This window comes from Pezoporus occidentalis, unplaced genomic scaffold (genome assembly GCF_034315485.1).
Source record: "Pezoporus occidentalis ecotype Australia unplaced genomic scaffold, CSIRO_AGI_Poc_V1 ctg236, whole genome shotgun sequence".
NCBI classification, from domain to species: domain Eukaryota; kingdom Metazoa; phylum Chordata; class Aves; order Psittaciformes; family Psittacidae; genus Pezoporus; species Pezoporus occidentalis.
Genome location: NW_026914244.1, coordinates 652,332 through 669,527, shown reverse-complemented (window position 1 = coordinate 669,527; position 17,196 = coordinate 652,332). Strand labels below are relative to the sequence as shown.

Sequence of the window (17,196 nt, the reverse complement as noted above, 5' to 3'; positions counted from 1 at the left end):
TGTTGTAATTCCTTTGTCACGAAAATTTCTGTGTATTTTCAGCAAAAGTAAATAAGCATTGCATAATGTGGTTGATTGGCATGGGTTTTATTAGTCTAACTGGAGATCTCCACTGAGATTTGTGTGCATCTGTCAATTTTGTTCTCCTTTCTCCAGTCCCTTTATCAGAGAAGATGTGTTTACCTGGGAACAGTGACTTCCCCTGGGATGGTGGGTTGCTAATGAGACTGAAAACTGATACCTGGTTGTTTTGAACTGAGCTTGTGATCTTAATGCATTGTGTACATGTGGCTACCCAAAATGTGCAAAGGCTTTTGAATTTGTAAGTTGTGGAAAGATTTTTCTATTCTTCCGTTTGTTGTGCTTCCAGTTTCATGGAACCTTGTTTGCTATCTATTCATAAGGGAAAGAAGAGAGAATCCTATCCTAGAGTAAAACTATTCATTTAAAAGAATCCTATCCTAGAATAGAACTATTAGTTTAAAAGACAGTGTATTGTCTGTACAGATGCCTGAGATCTGCTTCTGCTCTACATATCTGCTGTGTTAAAGCACATGGACATGTGTTGTAATATAAATGAGTGTAATCTTGTTGAATATGCTCCTATGTATATGGAGATAATCCCATTTAGGCAGCTCAAGAACCTCTTGGGAATGTTTTGTTACTTGCTGTACGTACTTAGTCTGTTAAGTCTCATTCATTGTAAATTGTGTTGTCATGGTTTAAGCTTAGCTGGTAACTGAGAGCCATGCAGCTGCTCACTCACTCCATTTCTCCCCCTGCTCTCAGCGGGATGGGGAGGAGAACTGAAAGAATGTAAATCCCACTGGTTGAGATAAGGACAGTCCAGTAACCGAAATATAATACAAAACTACTACTGCTACCACCAGTAATAATGATAAGGGGAGAGAATATAAACCTAAAAAGGGAAGGGAAATAGAAATAACAGTAAACACAAGTGATGCCCAGTACAATTGCTCACCACCTGCTGACTGATACCCAGCCTGACCTGAGTGGTGATCCAGGCCTTCTGGGTGACTCCTCTCAGTTTCTGTACTGGGCATGGTGTGCTGTGGTATGGAACACCCCTTTGACTAGTTTGGGTCAGGTGTCCCGTCTCTTGCTTCCTCCTGGCTTTTTCTGCCTCTTCTCACTGGCAGAGTGTGAGACTGAAAAGTCTTTGATTGGGGTAAGCATTACTTAGCAACAGCTAAAACATTGGTGTGTTATCAGTGTTGTTCTCAAACTAAAGCCAAATCACAGCACTGCACCAGCTACTAGGAAGAAGAAAAATGACTGTTACAGCTGAACTCAGGACATGTGTTCATAGCATGTTATGAGCCTCATGTTTTAGTTCCTCACCTGATTCCTTTTCACCTCACCACGTTTAACAAGTAGGCTTGATTAGGAAGCTATGTCCTGTTGAACGGAGCGATTGCATCTGGGGAGGCAAACTCCCTCCAGGAGTCTGCTTGAAATCTGCTACAAGGAAGGGCACATGCTGCTCATTTGAAGGGCATCCTTCCCTGTACCACATTAATGGAATGAGAAGAATGTATCCCTGGTGATGTGCGATAAGCTGAACAGCGGCTGCTGCGTGGTGCTTAGTTGCTGGCTGGGGTTAAAGCACAACAGCAACTTCAGTTGTGTGTGGTTTTCACTCTTTCTTGTTTGTTTTGCTTGTGATTTTCTCCATGAAGAGACTGTACACAACCAGATTAATTAGGCCTGGTGAATTTCTTGAGATCATATGACAGCAGCTCTTAACCTTTGTAGCTTGCTACATGGTAATTTACTTGCTAAAACTTAAATTAGCACAAATGTTTTACTATTGATGTGACTCATAGTATTTTTAGCAAGAACAGTTTAATCTTCCATGACAGGCTGATCAAATTATTTGAAGTATACTGCTGCATTTTCTCTTGCTTTTCTGTTTCCTTTGCAAACTGCTAGCATGACATAAACTAGTTTATTTCTTCTGGTAATGCCAAATGATTTTCTTAACTGAATTTTAATCGAGCCCCCCGAAATATTAGCAGTCCTGTCCTGTTACACCAACTTTAAATGTGTTTCCAGTAAACTGAACTGAATGGGAATGGACTGACCTGTGTGTTCAAGGCACTCGACCTGTAGACAGGATCTGACAGTTGAGTAATGGACTTCTGAGCAGGTTGGCTGTCTTTGCGCAGGTCAGCCAGAGCTCTGGTTTCCCTCCCTGTCATTATTCCCTCTTTCATCTGTCTTCACTTATCATAGATTAGCCAGGAAAGTTAATAAATTCCCATCTTTCACTAAAATTCCTCTCTTTAAGAGTATGATAAAGAAACAGAGACTGCAGCTGCTCTGAGTGCTTTGTGATTTATAACTGGGGCAGAGCGGTCTCCCTCCTGTTGTCACAACGGTAACAAGTGTTTCCACAATGCAGTAACCATTGTTTGGAGGTAAATAACATGGAGCCATCGGGACTGCTGAAAGCATAGCAAATACAGTACTCTGCTAGCTGGAGTAGAGTAAGGTGGTTTCTTCCTTATAGGTAATAGAAATCTGGATTTTATTCACTTCTTGATAATACTTTTTTCTTTTTGGTCAACAGTTGATAACATTCCCAACCCTTTGAAAGTGCTGAAGTCAAAAAGGCAAACAGGCCACTTGTTTCCTAAATAGAATTGGTAGGTTTTCCTTTGACTTAAGGCTCAAAATTCAGTTAAAGGTATGGATAGAAAGTGGGTACAAGTCTTTCTGTCAGTCTAAGTTTCAAAGTTGTCCACCTTCTAATAGAGTGAACATTTTGCACTGCAAAGTTTAGGGTTAACGTCGTTGTGTTGGGCAGATCTGATGAGTTACGTGAGAAATTACATCCAAGGTGAGTACCTTCTTGCTTTTCAAAAGGATTTATTTTTTATTACTTATCCTGGATTTTGCAGTATTTGGGAAATGAAATAATTGAGCCATGAACTGAGGATGACACATTTTTTCTTTCAGCACTGATTGCTTATAATTTGCAGTAATACTCATTACTTTAATTATATTGCCATTTTATGGTGAGATAAGCAGAGGAAGAAGGTGGTTTTTTTTTCCATAACTGAATATTCTTTTTAACCTACTAGGAACAGGCAGGAAAATTCAGGAACTGGTGCTAGTTTTGTTTTGTTATCAGAAACTCAGAATTTAAGCTGTTTGGAATCCTCTTCTTTTACAGGATATACCTGTCCTAGTAATGTGAGTCCTTCTAAGCATATGTTTTGTAGTGGAAACATTTCATTTCAGAAATATTGAGCATAGACACTGAATAAGTTGCACATAAACTGTTATCAAGATATGGAGATTTTTTTGGGGGAATCAAAAAGGATTGTTGGTGGTGTGTGGATTTCATGCTTGAGCTTGACTTTACTGTTTAGTCAGAGTATTGGGTATACTGCAGTTGGTTTAGTAGCTAAGGACCATCATGTACTGAAGTACCAAGTGAACAAATTGCTTCATGTGCTCTCTTCTTATTTGAATTCTCCTTAGCTGATGACCCAGAGGTCTTCAGAATGCTCACATACAAACTAACATGCCCTGCTTCACATGATTGTCAGTCCAACTGTTTGTAATACCACTGTTAGTTAAATATCTTGCAAGCTCTTCTGATCCTGACTGTTCAGTGTTTTCCCTAAAGGGACCTTTTTAATGAAGGTTATGCTATCCTAAGTAAGCTGTTGGAGAAGCCAGCAGCCAGAGTGGTGTGCTCTGAATTTGTGGCTGTCCCATTTTATGAGAGGAGGCGGTGGCAAATCTAGAAAGCTGTTGCCCTAAGGGTTCCTGCTGTAGTTCCTGTGCTTGGGAAACCTCTGGTGGAAAGCAGCACAATGACACTTTGGATTAAAAGTTCTGGAAGACTGTTTGTTTGGGCAGCAGTACTGTCCAGTAGCATTTGGAGTTTGGGAAGGATTTTTCCCTGCTGCTGTGCTTGTCCTATTTAAAGCCTATTTTTTTCTGCTTAAAGTGGAGAATATTTGTATGAGAGCGCTGAATTCTGCGTAAATGAGAGCAGCCAGTTACATTCAACTTATTTTGAGACAGTAAAGCTTGAAACTTCCCAGATTCTGATAGATTTGTTTTTCTATCAGATCTTTTACTTATGGGTTCCTATACTCCACATTTATTCAGGCTGGTTAAGCTTCATATAAGGAAGAATTTCCTTATTGTAGGGTGGTGAGGCCCTGGCACAAGTTGCCCAAAAAAGTGGTAAATACTCCATATTTGCAGTGCTCAAGGCCAGGTTGGACAGAGCCTTGGGCAACATAATCTGGGGTGAGGTGTCCCTGCCCATGGCAAGGGGTTGGAACTGGATGATCTTAAGGTCCTTTGCAGCCCAAACCATTGTATGATACTGTAAGTCCAGGGAACTGGAAGAAGCTGTCTAGTGCCTGGGTGAGAAACGGTGGCTGAGGCATCTCTCCTGTATGTCTGCTTTGCACTTACACAGAACATCCCTGGGTTTGTGCTAACTTGTATTATTTTAGCATATTCTGTTGCCCAGATTCTTGATGTTGCCTTTTTCCTGTGTCTGCTTAGTGTCTTCAAAGAGCCAGTGTGTGGAACTGTGGAGGTTCTCTGTGTACATATTTATATTGTCTGTATTTGGACAAGAAGTAATGTTTGTTTGTTGCTGCTAGCATGGCTGCCATAAGTAGTGAATAACCTAAAGCTGGAAGGCATCTGGCATTTTTGAGGACCATTCTCTGCTACCACGCACTCCACAAGCATTTCTGTTATGTTTAGGGTGCTGGGGAAAAGGTGATTAGAATAGTCAAGCATAGCAAAAAACCAAGAGAGTCACAAGTATGTGAATATATATTCGTTTCAGTAAGCTCTCAAGTAGTTATAGGCTTTGTATTTAGTTCTGAAAAGGTCCATGGGGAGTTCTTTCTGTTCTGAATTTTAAATATATTTTAGCTTGTCTCTTCATTCTTGGCTGAGCTTGAATCAAATCAGGTTTGCTTATTAAGTCTCTCTCAAGTGGTATTTGAATCCATCATGCATGTATGTGCAGGGATGCAAGCCTTGGTCCTGGTCCTTACCTCAGTATTTGAGCTCTCAATTTAATAGGGAAAATAAGTGCACAGTGGGTGTGTTTGGGGTCTGTTAGTGTTAAAGACATCTGGGAGTCTCTGATTATTACAAAACTGATGGACTGCCTGGAGCCTTACAGTGGGAAGTACCTTCAGCTCTCTGTAAATCCAGCGAGTGTGGTGTTAAAGCAGCAGTTGGTAGTTTCATGAGCAGAACTGGGCTGATTTAGCAGGTTTTTACTAATCCAGGTGGTGTGAAGTATCTGATAGTCACGTGAATGCTTCTGGTATTCACATTCTGTGAATTACCTTTGATTTCAGGAGCTGTAATAATAATAAGGAGCTTATCTACAAATAAGAGTCTTCAGAGAAAAGCCCAGAGAAGCTGTGGCTGCCCCATCCCTGGCAGTGTTCAGGGCCAGGTTGGAAGGGATTTGGAGCAAGCTGCTCTAGTGGAAGGTGTCCCTGCCAGTGGCAGGGCTTGGAACTGGATGAGCTTTAAGGTCCATTCCAACCCAGACCATTCTATGATTCCAGGTTGAGGACATATTTCTGTTTACATGAAACAGGGAAAACACTTAGGATGCTCTGATAGCATTAAGATTCTAAGGGCTGTTTGTGTTCAGAGAAGTTAGGGTTAAATTGATGAAATGTGTCATTTTAACTTGCGTTAATTAAAACATGCTAATCCTGACGCTGAATGCTCCCAAATGCTTCATTTTTGAGTGTTTCAGTAGACCCATTTTCTGTACCATCCTCATAGATTTACAGAGATGGGTATTTCTACATGGCTGTGCAGACATCTGTGCAGATAAGCTGGCTGGTCAGCTGGGAGCTGGTTCAGAAACGCAGTGGGGCTGCTGTGGCTTTGAAATAGAGCTAAGAAGTTACACTGAAATATTTACTGGAGTTTGCCTATGTGGTTATGATTTTTGTTGACTCGTGTTTGTGTGAGTCAGAGTACTGGCACAATAAATGCCTGTTTGTCTGCTGAGGAGCTTACAGACTTGTCTTAGCTACTCAATAGTTGAATTTACTTGAGCTTTGCTCTTATTAGTAACTTACTTTCCTACGTGTGCATCTAGGTGTAGAGAGATGCCCTCAAACAAGGTTATATTTCTGTATAGAAGATTCATTGATGTATATATTACCATGAAAAAAAGGGGAATGTGGAAAATTTTGACATTTCATTCCACTTCTTCAAATATATACAGTTATTTGGAACCCTTTTCATTTTGAAACTTGCCAAATGTGTGGGAAAACGTGACCTGTGTCCTTTTGGGACTGTTTAGTCTGCAGAAGTCTCTCCTCTGGCAGTGGAAGCAGCATCCCAGCTAATTTGCCAGGGGGAAAAGGAGCAATAAGAAGAAGCTGAGGAGAGAGGACTATAAATACTGCATGGCTGCAGCTCTGCTGTTCTCTGAACCAAGTTATTGTTGCTACATTGTACACTGTAGAAATGTCACATCTCTTCACTGTGCAGCACTGAATTATGTGGAAATAACTAACTGCACTGTTCATCTTCGGTTTGGCTTGGAGTTATGGTTTCATGGGTTTTAGATTGATCTGATAAGGAAAATGCCTTATGTGACTGTGCTGTCAGTCTTTCCTCCTTACCCATCTCCTTCTACTTCTCAGTGGCTTTTGAAGTTACTGCTTAACTTCAGCTAAACTTTTTAAAGGATCAGAAATCCCTGGAGGTTTTGTGTTGCTGCAGATGCATTAAAAATGGGTGATCAGTGTAGGAGAGACTCACACTAGAGCTCTTATGGAGGGAAAAGCCATGTGGCCTCTCGTGTTTGGTATGTTGTGTGAGGGATGAGCCTGTGCTCTGGTGCCCAGCCACACATAAAGCAACTTCTGGAGGAGAAACCTGATGCAGCAGGAAGCACTGGGGATGTGTGAATAGGATTTCATGGCACAGAGGTTTATTTAGGGGTGCATCGGAGGCTCTCTGGTAAAGAGCAGCTTCTGCTCTCTTGATCCTGTGCTTGAAGAGAGGAAAAAACATGATCTGGTTGGGGACTCGGTAATCTTTGACTGCATGTGGGTGTTAAGAGAATCCTGAGCAGAAACAAGAGGGGATGGTCTCTCAGCTGTGTAACCTCATCAGCCTCATGAAGAAGCCAGAATTGGCTTGTTTTCTATGAATTTTCAATATGCAAATACTCAATATGCAAATACTCAAAATACAAATACATTTAAAGAGCTTTTCCTAGCTCTTGGCAATCTACCGTTTTTCTGTTGGTTTTGTGTGTGGTGACATGAAGTAGTGTAATTTGGAGCAGTAATCTGTAGAAATGGAAAAAGGAGAGAAAGATTAAAAAGATGTGAACCTCAAAGGCCAGTACACCAAAAACGTCCATTTTTAATGGTATTCAATAATTGACTGCTTATCAAAGATAAATATGCCAATCAAAAAAGCAGGGTAATGATACAGAAACAAGTGTGCAAATTTTGGATTTTAAGTATTGTATTTGACAGTGTTGTCTTGATGTGAATAACTATGTTTTATTGGCTGAAACATTTTGTATTTATTATTTAGGAGCTTTTCAAGAGTCAACCTGGTCTTTAGTCTATGGCATGACCAAAATACTCCATCAGGGCCCACGCTGTCACTCCCTGATAAGGGATGGACATAGAATCATAGAATGAACTAGGTTGGAAAAGACCTTTCAGATCATCAAGTCCATATTTGAATTGGATACCGAAGTGAGTGTGGTTTGTGAAAGATGGGAAATAGTTCTAAGAGCAGGAAAATAAACTGAAGTTGCTCAATTTTAAAATGATTTACTCGGTGCAACAAAACTGTTTGTGGGAAACAGCCCTCATCAGTGTATGGCTCAACTACCTTCCAAATAAGTCTGAAGCATAAGGAGCAACAGTCACTTGTAATGAACGTTGGTAATGTATAGACGCTGAAATACAATGTAGAATACAGATGTGATTGCATAAAGCCTTCACTTACCTTTTCAGTCTTTTTTCCCCCATTTTAATGTTGTTTGCCATTTACATTCATAGTCACAGTCACTGCAGACGTGAAGAGCAGACATTCATGACTGAGCACGCCGTGCTGCTCCTAGTGAGAGCTAGTAGTGACAGTGATGTAAACACTCCTCTGTGCTTTACGTGCTTTGAGTAGTTAGTAAGATGGAACTTTGATCCCAGCTCTGGGGTCTGTATTGAAAAAATTATTATAGGTCTTTGTTGCACATAGTGGCCTCTGGGTTTGAATCTTAAGGATAGAAACATAGAATGGTTTGCCTTGGAAAGGACCTAAAGATCATCTAGTTCCAACCCCCTGTCATGGGCAGGGGTGCCTCACCCTAGACAATGTCGCCCAAGGATGTGTCCAGTCTGGCCTTGAACACTGCCAGGGATGGAACATTTACCACTTCTCTGGGCATCCTTTTCCAGTGCCGCATCACCCTCACAATAAGGAGCCTCTTCCTTATCTCCAACTTGAACTTCCCCAGTTTAAGTTTAAACCCATTGCCCCTGATGAAGAGTCCCGCTCTAGCATCCTTGTAGGTCTCCTTAAGATATTGGTTAGGGTTAGGTGGTTTTTTTTTACATACCTATGTATAGGTGTTTTTTTTTTTTACGTACCTATGTATGTATTTAACAAACTTGATTACAGTATACAAAATATCGTACATGGTTTTGGTTCTTTTTATAACAAAAGATAATTTTATATACTCTTTCTGACTTGCTCTGATCTAATGAGTCTTCCTCAGGCTAGTAGATGGGAAAGCAGCTCTGTACCCTGGGTACCTGTGTGGATCTGGGCATCCCACCGTGCCTGGTCCTTCTGCCAAGGCAGTGGTGGCGTGGCTCTGATGCCTGGTGTAGCTGTAAGGGGAGCTCTGCATGGCAAGAAAAGGCAAACTCTAATGGTAAGAAATGCAGCTGTCAGGCCTATTGCTAGCTGCAGATTTGCAGTGGGAGAGAGCAGCACCTGGTGACTTACTCTGTTGGGTGGAAAGTTAGGAGAAAACTTGAAATGTCATACAAAAAGCTGGGGAGGAGCTAGTGGCTCCCCATAACCTAAGGAAGACACAGGAGAAGTGTCAAAATCATGAAGTAAAAAGCATGTGAGAAAATTAAACTCATGCTTCCAGTACCACAAAAAAGGGGCAGAAATGGTCAGTCTCCATGTGTGGCTGAAAAACCATTTGAAGATGAGGAATTTAGATGCATTAAGGCCTGGGGAGAACTTCTGAGGTGAGGTAGGTAGTGATGGTAAAAAAGCAAACAAACCCAACCAAAAATCCAGACTAAAACTGTGAGGCAGAGGAAATAAAATCTGTGGGAGAACCTTAAACAGATATAAAACCTAATAGCAAATCTCTTTTTAATGCTTCTTTTCTTTAAAAGTGTGAATAACCCCCAAATACATTTCTAGTTCTATTTTGATGCTGCAAAGGAGGGTTTTTCCTCACTCTCTCTGCCTCCTTTGTGCGAGCACCAAAGCGGAGAGTGGGTTCAATAAATCTCATTAAGGGGTATGTCCTGAAGGATTTGGTTCACATGATGGGCTTAATTATTTCCTTCCCTGCACAGCTGCATTACATGGTACACAGAGCTGCCTGGGCCTTGTTCTTGTCTTCTAATGAGGTGCAGGGATAGCTACCTCTGACAGCATCGACTTAAGTGTTAGGAAATGTGCTTTGCATAGCAATTGTTCACATGAGCAATACGCATGGAAGTATTTGAGCAGCAAAACAGAAGTCATCCCAGCCTCTAGTTAATAGAAAACCAGGAGTCCTTGCAAGTATGGAATTCCTGGGGATCACTGCTTTGCATTCCTGGGTTCCATATGGGTGACCATTACAAAGGTTTCTGACTGTGAAATCCTGTATCAGCAGCTGCTTGATACCTGCGGAGCATTTAGTGACTTATGCTAAGTACTTCCTTAATAACAGAAACTGAGAGTAATAGAGCTGGAGTTCAAGATGAATTTTTTTACTAGGAATTTTTATAGGAATATATAGGATGCATATTTTCTTCAGAATATTTTATATCATGATTCATTCAAGGATTATTTTAGTTTCTGAAGTGCTTTTGCATTCAGTTTGCGTATCTTGATTAGCCTGTGAGCATTGCCATGGCTGGAGTCTCCCAAGTATGCTGTCGTAGAATTATAAATGGAAATGAATTCACTTAATCAGGTCTTCCAGGAGCACAATCAACATGAAATCTACTCAATTAGAAATAAATCCGTTTAAAGTATTTCTGGTTCTCCAACAGCCTCGTTTTAGGACTTGCATTATCTGTGACTGAATTAGAGACATTACCAGGTAGAAATTGAACTTTGTAAAGAAATCATTGGAAGCGATGGAGACAAGTCCAGAACTTCTGATGACTCTGAAATGTACCTGAATCTGTTGTAAACTATAGGTTGGACTGTTCAGTCTGTGACAATTTTAAATGTCCCCTTGGACAGAAAGGAATATATTCCAGTACCTAAAAGGGGCCTGTGGGAAATCTGGAGAGGGCCAAAGGACAAGGGGGAATGGTTTTAAACTGACAGAGGGGAGATTGAGATGAGATTTTAAGGCAGAAGCTCTTCCCTGTGAGGGTGCTGAGGTGCTGGCACAGGGTGCCCAGAGAAGCTGTGGCTGCCCCATCCCTGGCAGTGTTCAAGGCCAGGTTGGACGTGGCTTGAGCAACCTGCTCTAGTGGAAGGGGTCTCTGCCCATGGCAGGGGGCTGGAGCTGAATGAGCTTTAAGGTCCTTTCCAACCCAAACCATTCTGTGCTTCTGTATCATTGATGGTAGGTTTAACAGCCAGCATGCATTTGTATGGTTGAAAAAACTTTATACATATGAGTATCTTTTGTAGCGTGTAAATAAGTGATAACATATTGATTGCAAAATGTATGTTTGCCTTTAGGTTGACTTTCAGGAGGCTTTAGAACAGAAGTTCAGAATGGTTATAGAACAAAGTCATAGTTGTAGGTTAATATTTTGGTTTTATATTAGCCCTTACAGCTCTGTTTAAAGACAAATACAGATGCAAGTGCTGCATTTTGCTGTTAGTGTCAGTAAGACCAAGCTGTCCATAACATCCTGTGAGGTTGCCAGTGTTGATTCTAAACTTAGTCCTGGCCTTGCCCTTCTTTGTAGGGTCAGGTTTTTGTAGATGGTTTGGTCTTGGCTTTGTTATATGCATCAATATGAGGGCAAGATTGCCCAAACTCTATCCCTGACCTGGAGGACAAATAGTAAGTCCCAGGCCTATGAAGTAGAGTCCCTGCAGCAGTGCAGGCAGGGATGGGCTGGCAGAGGAGCAGCTCTGAGGAGAGGGGCTGGGGTGTGCAGAAGGGCAGTGAGCTGGGCATGGGCCAGTCTGAACAGCAGCTAACAGCAACCTGTGCTGTCCTGGCAGGCTGCACAGCCACCAGATAAAGAAAACTGAGTATACAACTTGGCTTGTCACTCAGCAGACTGCATCTTGAGTTCTGTGTCCAGTTTTGGATATCCTCAGTACAGGAAAGACATTGAGTGCTGCCTCTGTGCAGCAGCACATGGCAAAAAGATGAGAGATCACAGTTATGCAAGTCGGAACACGAGAAGTTCAGACTGGGTATGAGGAAAAATTTCTTTCCCCACCAGGTCAATGGGGCAGAGGTTGCTTTGGATGCTGCCGTTGGAGGTTTTCTCATTGCTAGACCTGCTCTGAGCAGGAGGTTGAACTTAGGCTTCTGGAGACCCTTCTGACCCAAATGACTTGATGATTCTCTGACTCTAAAGCACAACAAAAAATCCACAGCACTGCATTCATGGAAGCTGGTATTTGTCTTGATTCTGCTTTGGAAGAGGGTTACTTCAGGAAAACGGTACTGTTGGTACTCTGTCTCTAAATTAAAAGCACTCATCCTTTGATTTAGCATGCTATTTATTAGGGTGATTTAGCATGCTATTTATTTTTAATATTAAATTTAATATTTATTTTTAATATTAAATTCCAAATCACACCTGGCATTTAAGTAATGAAAGCTCCAAGAGTTTGTTATGAGTCTTTCTCTATTTTCACACATTGGTATTCTTTATTTTCTTTGTTTCCCTAGTAATATTCATAAACTCGTGTTTAATTTTGTTTTCTTCCTGTTAAGCAGTGATCTTTTATTTCTCAAGCAGTTTCCTGAAGGCAATAATTAAATGCTGGTAGTCAGAGAAAACTGGTTCTTTTTCATCAGTTTTATTGTGTCTTGATTACCTGAATTTTGGCTAGCTAGAATTTGAGAAAAAGGAGTTTCTTACCTTCACAATGAGTTGGCTCAAAATTTCAAAGGTCAAGAGATTAATTTATTTCTCAGTTCTTCTCCAGCAACCCTGTGCTGCCTGGGTCATCTTGGCAGCTCACTTAACCTTTCTGAGCCTGCAGTCTGCCATCACCACCGTCATTCACATACACAGTCCTAAAGAATGGCCTTAATTGCAGCATGCGAATTGCTTGCACAGGCTGGAGTGTAGGTTAAAGCCTTTCAAATTTTCCTCTAAAAAATGCCAGGTAAGTTTTTCTGCAGTGAGAATAAGGGAATCCTGGAGACCATCTGTCACTGGGAACCAGGGCTATTTGCTGCAGACATGCACAGATGGGTGCAGAGACAGCGAGGACACAGCACGTGGCTTTGCTTACGCTGGAGTTTGGCTAAACCTGCCCTAGTTCTGCAGCATGAACATCCTTTCCGGGCCACCATTTGTTGGGTGCTTTGATTAAGAAGTATATGAAGGCCAGGTCCTTCTACCTTTCTTCCCTAATCTTTACACGAGTTGGTTTAATGGTCCTAACCAAGGCAGCAGCTGAACTAGATGTTTATTCACCTATGGTAGTACTTCATGTATTGTGAATATACTCACCAACATGAAAGATAATGGTCACAACTTAACGTATGTTTGTACAGCCGCTCCTGATCTGAGATTTTTGGACCCTTATGTTGGTAATTCAAATGAAACTTGACCACAAATGAAGCTGGTCAATGAAACTGGTCTCTTCATCTAACAACTTGCAAATCTATATAGAGAAAAAATGGGTTCAAACTGAAACAGGGGAAGTTCAGGTTAGATATAAGGAAGAAACTCTTTACTGTGAGGGTGGTGAGGCACTGGAACAGGTTGTCCAGAGAAGCTGTGGCTGCCCCATCTCTGGCAGTGTTCAGGGCCAGGTTGGACAGAGCCTTGGAGCAACCTGGCCTAGTGTGAGGTGTCCCTGCCTGTGGCAGGGGTTTGGAACTGGATGATCTTAAGGCCCTTTCCAACCCAAACCATTCTATAATTCTATGATTTCTGTATTGGAAAGTTTAATTGCTTTGGGCTTTGGAACAAAACTCCCACATTTTGGTGTCCTCCCTAGAGCACTGCTCTGGAGTGGTCTAACTGGGACCTCTCCAACCACAGGGCACTTTGGTGGGGGACTGCCCCAGGTTTGCAGACCTGGAGAGTGTGAGATCTGTGCCCCCAAACCTATTAGGTTGCTGAAGACTTGGGGTCCTCTCCAGATATCAAGAGGTATTTCCTGCTGAGTTGAAATAAAAATGAGTCTGTTGAAAGTGAACAAGGAGAAAAACCCAACGCACACAACAGCAAAGGGTAATTGGATTATTTTCAATCAGCTCTTGGATAAAGATAACTCATGGTTTTATAAGAAAAATGGAACATCTGTTTGAAGCTTAGCTTTTTCAACTGCTTTTTTTATTTCTTTGATTAAAATTATGCAAGCAATTTTTGGCAACACAGCAAATAAATGAAAATAACCAGTAACCCCTCTCAACATCACACCTGAGGCAAATTCAGGTTCAGCTTTATAACAGACTCTTAACTGCTAACTCTTATCTATGTAAGGAGAAGAGGGAAACTGCTTTATCTGCTCTCAGGACCTGATCTAATCTTCATAACAAGACAGGAACAGTGCTTCTGTGTTAACATTTAATGATGTTTGTATTTGAACTCTCACAAAATGTTTTCTTTGTGGATAAAGAGGAAAAAGGTTGATAAGCATAAAATGCAAATGAGCAAGCAGCAAAGCTGCCTCTTCCGCCAGGGAGATGAACCTGAGGTAAATGTGTTCAACAAGCTCTGAAATGTTCTTGGATTCCTCTTGTAAATCTTTTTAAAGTCTCTTATGTCCTTTCCCTTCCACCATGTTCTAATCTTTTTGATATTTACGTAGTCAAGTGCAAGCAGAGGCTGGAAAGAGAAAGGCTAGAAGAGAGAATTGCGTACCCTGTGTGTATCTGTTTTGTAAGGAAAACTTCTGGGGCCACCAAAATGACCGTTACATTCATCTTTTATAAACAGATACTGACTTCTTAATATTGGAGTGGTGTAATAGTTCTGTGTTACTATGAGAACAACTCGTAATTGGTTACATTGTGTAGAATCATAGAATAGTTATGGTTGGAAAGGACCTTAAGATCGTCCAATTCCAACCCCCCTACCATGGGCAGGGACACGTCACACTAAACCATGCCACCCAAGGCTCTGTCCAGCCTGCCCTTGAACACTGCCAGGGATGGAGCATTCACAACCTCCCTGGGCAACCCATTCCAGTGCCTCACCACCCTTACAGTAAAGAACTTCTTCCTTATATCTAACCTGAACTTATCCTGGTTTAGTGTGAACCCATTACCCCTTGTCCTATCACTACAGTCCCTAATGAAGAGTCCCTCCCCAGCATCCCTATAGGCCCCCTTCAGATACTGGAAGGCTGCTCTGAGGTCTCCACGCAGCCTTCTCTTCTCCAGGCTGAACAGCCCCAACTTCCTCAGCCTGTCTTCATACAGGAGGTGCTCCAGTCCCCTGATCATCCTCGTGGCCTCCTCTGGACTTGTTCCAACAGTTCCATGTCCTTTTTATGTTGAGGACACCAGAACTGCACACAATACTCCAGGTGAGGTCTCATGAGAGCGGAGTAGAGGGGCAGGATCACCTCCTTTGACCTGCTGGTCACGCGCCTTTTGATGCAGCCCAGGATACGGGTATCATTCTTGTTTCAGGTAATTGAAGGTTTTTTTTTGTTTCATTTATGTTTTGTATTGCTGAGTTTGCAGCTTAAAAACCTCCAGTTACTTTATGCAGGTACTCTTTTTCCAACACTAACTATTCTATGATTCTGTGATGCATGACATTAAATGTTTCTTTGGACTGGGTCCAGGGCCAGTGTAACAGCTGAATCTGTAGCGAGTGTTCCTGGTTTGATAAGTGAAAAGCTGTCATTTGATGAAGGAATGCCTTACTGGATGCAGAACTGGATAAAGTTTTCAATGTTTTGTGTTGGCTTTTCATAGCTTACCCTGGCTCTTGTTTTACTCGTGAACTTGCAACTTGCAAGGGTCAAGTCTTCTGGAGTTATTCCTGAAGTTATTCTGTTGATGGCAGTGGGATTTCATACATGATTGATTCCTCATGCGGGACATGAAGTTGCTTACAAAGGGTCTCAGAAGGTTACTCAATGTAATTTTGCTCCTAGCAAGCTCAACAATATAATGTGACAGATCCAACCCTACTTGCTTAGAAAGGGGTATTTATTTGAATTTATGAGGCTAAGAAGGCACATCTCAGATTTGGGATGCTGGTAAACTTGGTAGCTGGGATAATATGCTTAATGCATTTCCTTAAAAGATTTTTGTGATATTTGGATTAGTTATTTAGTTGCTACTTATTTAGCTTCTTTAGCTGAATATTTGTTTGAGGTGGTTTTTGGAATTATTGATCAATACATCCTGTACAGGCAACTTTTCAAATTGCAAGTTCTTTTTACAAGGAAGTGTATGTGAATGCTGTGGGATTCAGTCTCTTAAATCACGATTTCATGCACTTTAATGATTTAATGCACTTTGAAGTACATTATGATTTTGTCCTGGGTAAACTATAGCATCCATTGCAAGAACTATATAAAGAATGACTTCTGAATACTCTTGTTTGTTAGTTAGTCTTTTGGAAAATGGAAGTTCTAATAAATGTACAAACTGCGAGGCCATACTAAATACAGCTCTAGAAGTGAACAGAGCCTAGAAGCAACTTGCTGTGGGGCTTGTGGGGCTGGCCCTGATTCCTTGTCTGGAAGAATGACCTTTAAATAAAGGTTAGCCAAAATTGCACTGGAAACTTTGCAGGTACTTGAAAGAAGGCCCTTAAGATATTATATTGCCAGTGGGAGTTGGCCTTTACTGCAAACTTCACTGTGGTTAACATTTATAAATACTTCCTATGTTTCCCATAGTAATACGTTTGATTTTAACCATTTTAACCAACCTGCCCATGCTTCTTTGTGCTGAATCTTTACACCTGCTTCCTTTTTGCATCTTCTATTCTCTCATATCAAATTCCTGCTTCAAATGTTTTTCTGTTTTCTCATGTTCAACTTCTATTTCAAATAGGTTTAAGCTTGTTCAGCTTCTGTTTCTCTGCCTGAATTCCAGCCTTTCTGTTCAGTATAATAAGGTGCTTGTCTCCTGTATTCTTTGTATTTATCCTTCCCTAAAATCTCTTTGCATCTGCCTGATTGAACTTCAGCCTTTCTGAAGGTACCACAAGCAGCTGACTAGTTTACAATGAGAATAAACGCGAAGTAGAAGAGGGGACAAAGGAAACTGGAGAAACTTTGAGAAAACTACCCTGTATTTGCGATAGTTTGCATGTGTAGATCTTGTATATGCACAGGAGTGCTAATGGTGAAGTACATCTGTTTAAAAACAATGAAGTAAACCCAATACATTCTTACAGTGTGATCTTAAGACCCACTTTAATCATATGATGGTATTTAAGACTCTAAATACCAGAAGTTAATGAGGCTTAGCCTCTTCTTGGTGAGTCTGTGGTGTGCAAATACACGTGAACAAGGGATAACAACCTGCCTCCAAAGTCAGGAGCAGGTTCAACAATTACTTCACTCAATTTTCTTCTTTTTTCCCCTCAAAAAAAGGGGAAAAAATGTTACGTTTGAGCCCTTTTGCAGAACAGTTTGCCACGTGTGCAGATCACCCAGCAAAGGAATCAAGGACTGCATAAATCTTCCCTTAAACAGGGTGGTAAGAAGAATCTTCTGATGGAACTGGTAAGAACCAATAAGCACAACCATTGGTTTTCAATACGGATTTCAATCAATATTTAAGTTTTGAGGCAGGTTGTGCCACAT

The 17,196-nt window shown here is 41.2% G+C and overlaps 1 protein-coding gene across 4 annotated transcripts in view; it reads left to right on the top strand.

Moving 5' to 3' along the window:
- Window positions 1-17,196, top strand: part of SHANK2 (SH3 and multiple ankyrin repeat domains 2) — a 358,561-nt gene that overhangs the window by 16,941 nt on the left and 324,424 nt on the right. Inside the window, exon 1 of one of the 4 annotated variants that reach the window (XM_062621923.1) lies at window positions 2,513-2,533. The exons of the other annotated variants lie outside the window; for them this stretch is intronic. The gene's annotated coding sequence lies outside the window, so the exon portion shown is untranslated. Of the gene's footprint in view, window positions 1-2,512; window positions 2,534-17,196 lie in introns of those variants that run through there. 4 annotated transcript variants of the gene reach the window in all.